We start from the raw sequence: 10745 nt of genomic DNA, 5'->3' as shown, positions 1-10745 counted from the left end.
GAATGAAACAGAAACCATATGGGGGCATTTTCATCAACACCCTTCTCCACAGGAGTGGAGGGAAGAGCAGACTTTGGCTCAGGACTGGAGCTGCTTCATCCCCCAAAAAAGTGTTGTTATGATTGAGAGACTCTCCCATGTTGGGACGTGGTGGTCGTCCACCACCAATACACTACTGCGTCCATCTGGACCATCCAGGGTTGCACAGCAGTCATGAGTGTACAAGTCTGTGAAAATGAATCTTCATGTACAGTTGGGCCCACTGCCACCATTTCTGCTTGTGATCTCTGGTTAGGGCCCCAATAGTAGATTGATGCACCACAAGCCTCTGGAGGATCCTCCATCTTGAGGTTCCAGAGGCTCCAGCAGCTTCAAATAACTGTTTGCTGCTAAAGGCATTTTAACAGCTGCTCTCTAAATCCCATGAATGTGTCTAACAGAAACCTTCCTCATTATGTCTTTATCTGTACAAACCCATCTTTGTTCTGAATCATCCACAAATCTCTTCACAGTACGATAACACTTCAGTTTTCGTTAAATATCTAATGTTTTCATACCTTGTCATATGTAACTACACTATCTGATGATTTTCGTCAGCAGAGATTCTTTCTCTTTCTCATATTGCTTGAAACCTGTGGCCTGCATAATAATGTGGAACATCCTTCTTAAGTAGATTTCCTTTAATTGAGCTCACCAGACAAACTAATCAACCAGCTCTCTGAAATTAATGATAGTGATTCAAAGAGCCCTGACACACAATACCATCTATAAATTTAATGGCACAACAAAAAATGTAATCTTTATGACACTTAAATCCAATTTGCATAATAATTTGGAATACAGTGTAAGGTAAAAATAACAGCTTCTAGTTCAGGGGGGGCACGGCTGACTCTGTGGGTGGGCAATAACCCCCAGTGCCCCCCCATGCTGCCAGGCCTGCCCAAATGTCCAGGGATCAGTTCCTGTCATTTTTTCCCCCAAAGTCCAGGTCAAGTCAGGTCTAAAGGTCATTGCTCCAGGTCAAAGTCAAGTTTCAAGTCTGAAATCAATATTGTCCCATTAAATGTATGCCATGTAGGCTGCCTGAAACATTGCTGAAGGTTAAAAAGTTGAACCTGTACTGTTTATAATCAGGTGTCAGTTGGCAAATGACACTTAATGATTTGATTTTTTTCAAGATTTTGCTGCACTAGTCGCCTTTATTTACAGCAATTATCCAGAAAGTGGGCAGGAATAGAGAAGGAATGCAAGAAATGTTGCAAAGGTCTGGAATTGAACCAGGACTCATGACCTCTGCCGCGAGGGTCAAGCGTCCGTCAATTAAATCCAAGAATTAAACTAAAAATAAAAACTGAAGAGAACGAAGAGAACAACAGGGATGTTAATGATAGCTTTTTCCTTCGTGACTCATCGGTTAAACAGCATCTATTGTCTCTAGGAGATGCACATCTGGACACCTGGACTACTCTCTTGTAAATGTTTTTCCTGATTTCCTGATTTTTACTCATTCCCCCGTGTTTCCAAAGACGGAAACATTTATGCTGCACTAAAGCGCAGTTGATTTTGTTCGCACGGCTTTGCTCTGCTTTTGTATGTAGCAGGATCTTTGAGCAGAATTTGACCCGAATACGTCCCAGAATATTAGAAAGGACAATTGTTTTTCTCAACATGATGTCCCAGGGATTCCTGCTTTGTCAACCAGAGTCTTGGTTTGTATGTGAAAAAGACGAGACAACAGCTGAATCTGATGATCAGTGGTCCCAAACTCCAACCTTCGGGGTTCAGAACTTGAAACTTTGAGGCGTGTTTATGCTGGAATGATTGGAAAATGAGAGAACATGAGAGATTCAAAAACACACAAACTTTTTGCCCTAGGATGAAGTGTTTTTTCTTCTTTTTTTTGGCGGCTACAAAATTGATGTAATTGATGAACTCCTGGATGTTACTTCTGGTGGAAAAGACAAAGAAGACAAAAGGAAGTTGTCCTTCTTGTAGGAGGACCATGCATGTTTTTTTAACGACTCGGCGCGTGAACGAATTTAAACGTGTTTCTTATTAAACAGAAACAACACAGTTTTGAAATTGTGCTCTTTTTGACATTAGTGGCGTATCGTCAAAGTTTTGCACACATTGGTAAAGGAAACACAGCTGACAAATGACATGTTCATTTGATTCACGTGTGCTGAGTTGTGAACCATTTGAGCCATGCGTCATTTTCTAACTTAAACTTAGCAGAAAACAGCCAGGACATTTTTCATAGGATTTGTGAAGTGCTTGACTAATAGCCGTATCGCTGTAAGCTGGTCTTTCTCTGCAGACGTCTTCTTTTGGGAATCTCCTTGAAGTTTATAGTATAGAAGTGTAAAGCTTTCCTGCCCTCAGTGTCCATTTAGAGCTTTCTTTGCCAGAGGGGTTTTTGTGCCCGGTGGGATTGTTTGTGGTCGTGCCGCCTGCCAGTGGGCTCTTACCTTCATTCCACACAAACGTCCTCTAGATCTGAGACTTCTGCTTCTCATTCCCTCTGGGTGAGACGGTTCACCTCTGAGCCCTTCAGTGAAACAACATCGTCCTATGCTGAGGTATGTTAGTGTGCGCGCGCTGTGTTGCATTCCTCGAAACACTGCCACGGAGGGTTGTGGGATGGAAAATGTGTTTACATGCTCATATTTCAGAGTGCAGCCTGGTTCTGTGCTTACATTGATGCGTATCTGTATTTAGGACCTAAAGCAGGAGACAGGGTGGAGGTGGATCTAACTTCCAGAAGAAAAGCTGGTTGTGTTTGAGCAACTCACATAACTAATATGTTCTCAGGTCACTTAGAGTTTAAAGGGGACCTATTCACATTTTGTACATTCTTTTTGCACTTCCATTTCGGTTTCTGCTGCTTCTAAAAACATGCCAAGCGCTTAAACCTCCAAGTTCTAAACAGGGCGCAGGCGATCCAGACGAGTTTGCGCTACCGTAATTCCACCACATTTCTTTGGGCTATCTGAAAAATTCCCACGGTTTCTGAAAGGGGAGAGGTTGCGACTTCCAGCCAATATCGGGTTACTATGGTAATTTCACTCCCGCCAAAGCAGGAAGTGAAATTAATCTGAGGAGCGCTTTTTTAATTGACGGTAAATTGGGAAAATAGCTTGCTAGATATTAAAAGTTTCTATTGTTATGGATAAATGGGCAAATATATTTATTCACAGGACATTTAAAGAACTGCGTTCAATTAAAATAAGCAAAAATATCCAGGCGGAGATTTTAAATAAAGGACATAAAGGGTTAAAAGAAACACCCAGTTGTTTTTTGGTGTCTAGAAAATGAGCCCTTTCTAAAACCTTTGGAATGAAACATGACAAGTCAGCAGGTGCTCCCTCTCACCTAGCAACACCAATAAAGCCCAGCCCGTTACTTAGCAACCCAAGCAGAGCTCCAACACGTGTGCAGCACATACATCAGCTTCACTGATGTATGTGCTGCACACTGGCTGCTGGAAAAGTGTTTTGTTGTTGATTTACCATCTAGGAACTAGTGATGGTGAGATGAAGCCTCATGAGGCATTGAACCACTTGAGCCAACTGGTTCGAGAAAGGGTTCATTTCTTGAAGCTTCATCTGCACACGAAACCACCTACTGGCCAGGTGTATAATCACAGCCAGCTGTATCTTAATACGTGTGATGCATTGAATTTTTTTCTATTATGGCTCTTGGGAATTAATTCACAAAAGGTGAAAAAAAAAAGAGACAAAGAGAGAGAGAAAGAGATATATAGAGATAGAGAGAAATATACATATATATATACAGAGAGAAAGAGAGAGAGAGAAGGAGACACAGAGAAAGGAAAAAAGAGAAAATCCTATCCTTTCCCACAGCTATCTTAAAAATCCTAATATAAAAATTAAGAACTTTAAAACTAACTAACCAATCCTATTTGTAAAAGTGAGATTATTAGTAAAAAGTCCAAATTAAATAAATAACCCAATTATAAGTCCTGAAATAATAAAGTCTAAAATCATTAAATATTAATCCCAGAAAAATAAATAAAGGGGGAAGGGAAAAAAAATTCATTTAGATCAATACCTTGCTTATTCCAGACCAAATCTGCTTATGATGTGTGATGATGGTATTGGAGTTCAATATAACTCGAGTTAAATCAAGTGGTGAAAACTCACGTATCCTTAATATTAGAATTAAAATTAAAAATAGGATAGCTGTGGGACAGGATAGGATTTTCTCTTTTTTCCTTTCTCTGTGTCTCCCTCTCTCTCTCTGTGTGTGTGTGTGTGTGTATATATATATATGCACAGTGGCGCAGTTGGTAGAGCTGTTGCCTTGCAGCAAGAAGGTCCTGGGTTCAATTCCTGGCCCGGGGTCTTTCTGCATGGAGTTTGCATGTTCTCCCTGTGCATGGTGGGTTCTCCGGCTTCCTCCCACAGTCCAAAAACATGACTGTCAGGTTAATTGGTCTCTCTAAATTCTCCCTAGGTGTGAGTGTGTGTGTGTAACCCACATAAAGAACTGAGCTTTGATTTTGGAGATTCACCTTTATCCACTGAATGGAAAAGGCGAATAACAAAAATGTTAAACACCATGCCAAACGTTTTCTCTCAGAATGACCTAGATTTTGGCCATACTGATAAGGTGAAACACAGAATCAAGCTCAGCGATGAGACGCCTTTTAAGCAAAGAGCACGTCCGATACATCCCAACGATGTGGATGCTGTGAGACAACATCTACAGGAACTCCTTGAATCTGGAGTCATACGGGAATCTGAATCCCCATTTGCTTCCCCAATCGTTGTGGTTCGCAAAAAGAATGGTTCTGTTCGTCTGTGTGTGGATTACAGAAAGCTGAATATGCAGACCATTAAAGACGCCTACGCTCTTCCAAAACTGGAAGATGCTTTCACTGCACTTGCTGGTTCTAAGTGGTTCTCCGTTTTAGACCTCAAGTCAGGCTACTATCAGGTCGAAATGGAAGAAGCAGACAAGCATAAGACTGCATTTGTGTCCAGTTGGATTCTGGGAATTTAACAGGATGCCCCAAGGAATAACGAATGCGCCTTCAACTTTCTAAAGACTGATGGAAAAGTGTGTTGGTGATATGAACCTAAAAGAAGTTTTAGTGTTCATTGACGACCTGATTATTTTCTCATCGTCCCTGGAAGAATATGAACAGCGCTTGCAGCGTGTTCTTGGACGATTGATGACATATGGTTTGAAACTGGCACCAGAGAAGTGCAAGTTCTTTCAAACATCAGTGAAATACCTTGGTCACATTGTTTCTGAGAGAGGAGTTGAAACTGATCCTGAAAAAGTTGCGGCCTTAAATACCTGGCCAATCCCCGCAAATCTTAAAGAACTTCAATCCTTTTTAGGATTTGCTGGATACTACCGACGGTTCATTCAAGGGTACTCTACTATTGTAAAACCACTTAATGAACTAACGTCTGGTTATCCACCACTCAGAAAGCTGAACAAGAAGCAGAAGATAAATCCAAGTGCAGAGTATCGCAACCCAAAGGAATCCTTTGGTGAGCGGTGGACATCCCAATGTCAGAAAGCCTTTGATGACATAATAAGAAAGCTAACATCAGCTCCAGTCTTAGGATTTGCAGACCCCCAACTTCCGTATGTCCTACATACAGGTGCCAGCATTGTTGGCCTTGGGGCTGCATTATATCACGTTCAAGATGGTCAATCTCGAGTCATAGCTTTTGCGAGTCGAGGACTTTCAAAGAGCGAGAGGAAGTACCCGGCTCATAAGCTCGAATTCTTGGCCCTTAAGTGGGCAGTCACAGAAAAATTTTCTGATTACCTATATGGTACAGACTTCACAGTAGTGACTGACAGCAACCCACTGACATATATTTTAACATCCGCAAAGCTTGATGCGACAGGGTACAGGTGGTTGTCCAGTCTTTCTACTTACTCATTCAATCTTCAGTACAGAGCCGGAAAGCAAAATCTAGATGCTGACGCACTCTCTCGCCGACCTCACGATCCACCAAAGGATGATTATGCATCCAAGAAGGAGAGTGAGAGAATCCGGCAGTTCACACTGTACCATCTGAGCAATCCTGACAATCCAGAAACTGTTCCCAAGGAAGTGATAAAGGCAATTTGTGAACGTCATATGGTTACTTCATCTGTAGCTGGCGTTCAAGCCACCGCTCCTGGGTTGACATTAGTTGAATCCCTCACTCACCAGTCCACAGCCATTCCCGACTGCTTCCAGCAGGAACAAGTGGATGGGTCCCCTCTGGTCCATTCGTTTTCAGAAGAAGAGTTGAGGCAAAACCAAACATTAGATCCTGCTATCAATGCAGTCATTGTACTCTTGGAGACTGGTGAAACTCCATGTCCCAGCCTTAGGTTGGAACTCCCAGAACTACCTTTGTTACTCAGAGAGTTGTCGCGATTAGAGATCCAGAATGGAATTCTCTATCGTAAGCGAAAAGACGGTCCAAATGTCTCATATCAGCTTGTGCTTCCTGAGGCGCTAAGAGCTACAGCACTTAGGAGTCTTCATCATGATATGGGCCACCTTGGAGTCGAACGAACAGTAGATTTGGCAAGAACCAGATTTTACTGGCCGAAAATGTACATGACCATAGATAAAATGGTTAAAGCCTGTGAGAGATGTGTTCGTCGAAAAACACATCCAGAAAAAGCTGCTCCACTTATGAACATTAAAACCTACCGACCTCTCGAACTGGTGTGCATTGATTTTCTATCAATAGAGCCAGATCGCGCAAACACTAAAGACATTTTAGTAATAACTGATCATTTTACAAAATATGCAGTGGCTATACCAACTCCAAACCAGCGAGCACAGACCATAGCAAAATGCCTCTGGGAAAATTTCATTGTTCATTATGGTTTTCCTGAGAAGCTCCTTAGTGATCAGGGTGCTGATTTCGAATCAAAAACCATAAAAGAACTCTGTGAACTCATTGGCATGAGGAAAGTGCGCACAACCCCTTACCATCCTAGGGGAAATCCGGTTGAAAGATTCAACCGCACTCTTCTTCAAATGCTTGGAACACTTGATAAGTCAGATAAACTCCGCTGGAAAGACTTTGTCAAACCTCTGGTACATGCTTATAATTGTACAAAGAGTGATGTGACTGGATTCTCCCCGTACGAATTAATGTTCGGGAGACAGCCCAGATTACCCATTGATTTGATTTTCAGATTGCCCACCAATGCTACTAAGCAGACTCATTCTCAGTATGTTGGCAATTTAAAATCTCGGTTGGAAGAAAGTTACCGTATTGCTACTAGCAAGGCAGGAAAGAACGCAAGTCACAATAAAGCCAGATTTGACCGGCGAGTGATTGAATCAACCTTGCAGACAGGAGACAGAGTTCTCGTACGAAATGTGAAGCTGCGTGGAAAACATAAATTGGCAGACAAGTGGGAGGAGGATGTTTATATTGTCCTCAAGCGAGCTGGAGAAATGCCAGTTTACACAGTTAAACCAGAAAGTAAAGATGGACCAGTGCGAACTCTGCACAGAGACTTGCTTCTGCCATGTGGATTCCTGTCAGTAGCTGCAGAAACTGAAACAGTCAAGCCTTGTCGAAACAGGAGGCCCAGAACAAGACAACGTCCAGTCGTCGAGAGTGAAGAGGAGATCATCTCAGATTTGGATGATGTACCTGATTGGACATTCTTCCCTCGTGTTATGTCAAAATCTGATGCACATGTCATGGTGCCTGAAACTCACAAGTTGAGTGAGCCTCCTTGTGCAGTCCGACACTCAGCAGAAACAGAGGAGTCTGAAAATTCCCTCTCACCTGATGCCCCAACAACTCAATCCCTTGTAAGAGATGGAAGTACTGGAGATATTCAGGGTGCATCAAGTGTCAACTCACCTGAAAGTGTCAACTCACCTGAACAAGACAGATTATCCGAAGCAAACGTTTCACCTGAACTGAACTCAGTAAACAGATCCCCTCAGTGTTTCGATCTGCAGCAATCTGAAGAAACTCCTCCAGATAATGAGATGAGCTCAGATGCAGCATGCAATGATGGGTTTTGTGAAGTAAATGAACCTGTCACTGCCCAGCCTGAACCTTTAAAGTTTCAGACTGATGGACTTCAAGATGCTGAAACATCTCTCCGTCGATCTCAAAGAGTGCACACAAAGCCTAACAGATTAGATTATGTAACACTAGGAAATCCTCTGATAATGGTGGTGAATTCTCTGTTCCAGGGTCTAAGTGATGCATTGACTAGCTCCTTGAATGGTTTTGAGAATGTATCCCATAATTCCGTCAGGCATCCTTAAGCTGTGTGACTCCATGTCACATTGCAGATGCCCAGGGACGGGCATACCCTTCAGAGGGGAGGGTGTAACCAACATAAAGTGGGTATGCCACTTTAAGAGAAGAGGTTAAGGAAGCTGGGTGGTCTGCCTGGCCAATTAGAAGTTTGGTTTCCAGAGCGTCTGGACCAATCAGGGTGCAGGCTGCCGTTGTAGATCCCGCCCTTCTCCCCCGGGTCTGCAGTACCGTTGGTTTTGCTCTAGAGCAGGGGTTTTCAAAGTATGAAAGGGTGAGCCCCCCTTCAAGGAGCTTAATGCCTTGAAGCTCCTTGAAGGAGTCTCGATATTTGCAGTTTTCTGGAGCGCAACGCGAAGCTTGACGTCATTCAGAGGTAATAAATTAACTTGACATTAACAAAGACACAGCGGGACGGATCATCCAGGAAATGATGAACAGGGAGAGACTGACTAAAACTACCTTAATGATGGACAAATTCTGGGATTTATTATGAGTCTCTGCTTATTTCCAACCCCAAATGAGCAACTTCACGTTCAAAAACGAGCCCAAAAAGGCGCAACCCGCCGCTCATTAAATTTGCAACTTTAACTTTTAAAAGATGAAGCCCAAAGCCGTTTATAATAATCGGACTTGGCGACAGAAACTGAAAATAGTTCCAGTTTTTCCACCAACAAAATGCGCATCTCCCTCCATTGTTTACATTTCTGTCGCATAGAGACGTCGGTCACTCGACAAGACGAGTAGAGGAAATACGATTCAATAACAAAAGAAGATAGTAACGCAAAAATGATTTTGATAAGTAACTGTAATCTGACTATTGTATTTGAAATAGCAACGCGTTATATTATTCGTTACAGAAAAAAGTGGTTGATGTCAGTAACGTCACTGACATCACTGGCCAAAACATCCTCTAAGGTGGGAAACATTTCCACTGATCCCCGCTCCACACGCACCCACAGTACCAACTTTTCCTAAATCCACAGAGTTGATGGGTATGCGTAAAAGACGTTTCTCTCACATCAGTAGACAGCAAGCAGATAGCTTTTCCGGTTTATTTTTTTGCCTCGCACCGCGCCTCCCCTAAAGTGCTCTGGCGCCCCCCAGGGGAGGCGCGCCTCACACTTTGAAAACCGCCGCTCTAGAGATCCGCCGCGGTGAGACTGCTGAGCGGGGCAGCGCCAGAGTATGTATCCCGACAGTTAAAAGTATTTTTTACGTGCTGTGTTATTTACAAGCTGTGTTGTGGATAAACTCTTTTGTGAATGGATTTTATGTTGGTTGTCCAGCTTTTGTGCTGGAAATATTTATTAAATGAATATAAACTGAACTTCAGTTTTTTTACCGTTAGAGCCGTTAGGAATCGTTGGCTCTTTCTGGCAGTTATTTCAGCTTGTTCTTCATAGATAAAAGGTAAAATTTAGGCTTTAACATAATTTTATTTTATTAAGTTTATATTATTTAGATTAAATATGCCTTGTTACATCGTCTAGTGCCCCACACATCCGGATTGAGACCCACTATACGGTTGTCTGAGGTGTGTCGCACTGAGATCGGTGAGCATATTCGGAGCCTTTTATTTGTGTTTTTGTCGTTTGTTGCATTGTTGCTAAAAAATATCCGTTGTTTTAGTAACTAGGTAATGTTTTGTTACTGTATTAGAAAGAAGGATTAAAGCTAGAACGGCTTGGTAAAGTCCTGTATTTCTGCTGGTCCTGTCTGTTGACAGGTCAGGTTTTTTTTAATACTGGATCATTCCTGAAGTGGATCCCTCCTTTGATTTTGATGGCGAGCCTTCCCACCTGGACCTAAAGAGAGAACCAGATTTCCCATTTGGAGTCCTGCTGCACCCTGCGGTGTGGTAGGAGAGTAACATATATCTTCACACACAGTTATGTGTGAGACCTACAACTGACATTCTCCATTATTATTGTTTTTTTTTTATTTTTTTATTTGATTACCAGAGTGCACCCCAATTATTTGAAATTAAGAATTAGCACTTGGCCAAGTATTATTGTTATATTTTTTTTTTTTGCATTTTATTGTGTGTAATTTTATTTTCATAATTGTGTGTTTTGTGCAACTGTTAATTGTGTGTTTTCTGTTACTAAAACCAGTTCTTTAAATACACCCAACTGCCCTTGTGTGTCATTTAAACACTCCACTGTGCTCCGATAGCCGAACCTATTGGCCCATTTATCCAAAATATATAATACCCTTCTCTACTGTGTTACAAATGGTTGTTTGTCTTGTATGTCTTTGTGTTGCCCTGCGACAGACTGGCGACCTGTCCAGGGTGACCCCACCTCTCAACCCTCCCGACCCCATTAGGGAAGAAGGGTGTACAGATAATGGATGGAAATATATATATATATATATTTCTGTTTTCATCTTTATATATCTATATATATATATATCTATATATATATATATATATATATATATATATATATATCTATATATATA

The 10745-nt window shown here is 41.9% G+C and overlaps 1 long non-coding RNA gene across 1 annotated transcript; it reads left to right on the top strand.

Annotated features, from left to right (window-relative positions):
• Nucleotides 1-9413: 9413 nt before the first annotated feature.
• LOC122839843 lies at nt 9414-10409 on the top strand. Its single transcript, XR_006372127.1, has 4 exons — nt 9414-9465; nt 9631-9692; nt 9773-9835; nt 10009-10409. It is a non-coding gene; the product is annotated as an uncharacterized LOC122839843 (long non-coding RNA).
• The last annotated feature ends 336 nt before the right edge of the window (nt 10410-10745 follow it).

The sequence above is a fragment of the Gambusia affinis genome, linkage group LG11, assembly GCF_019740435.1.
Source record: "Gambusia affinis linkage group LG11, SWU_Gaff_1.0, whole genome shotgun sequence".
NCBI lineage: Eukaryota > Metazoa > Chordata > Actinopteri > Cyprinodontiformes > Poeciliidae > Gambusia > Gambusia affinis.
This window is presented reverse-complemented; position numbering and strand designations above follow the sequence as displayed.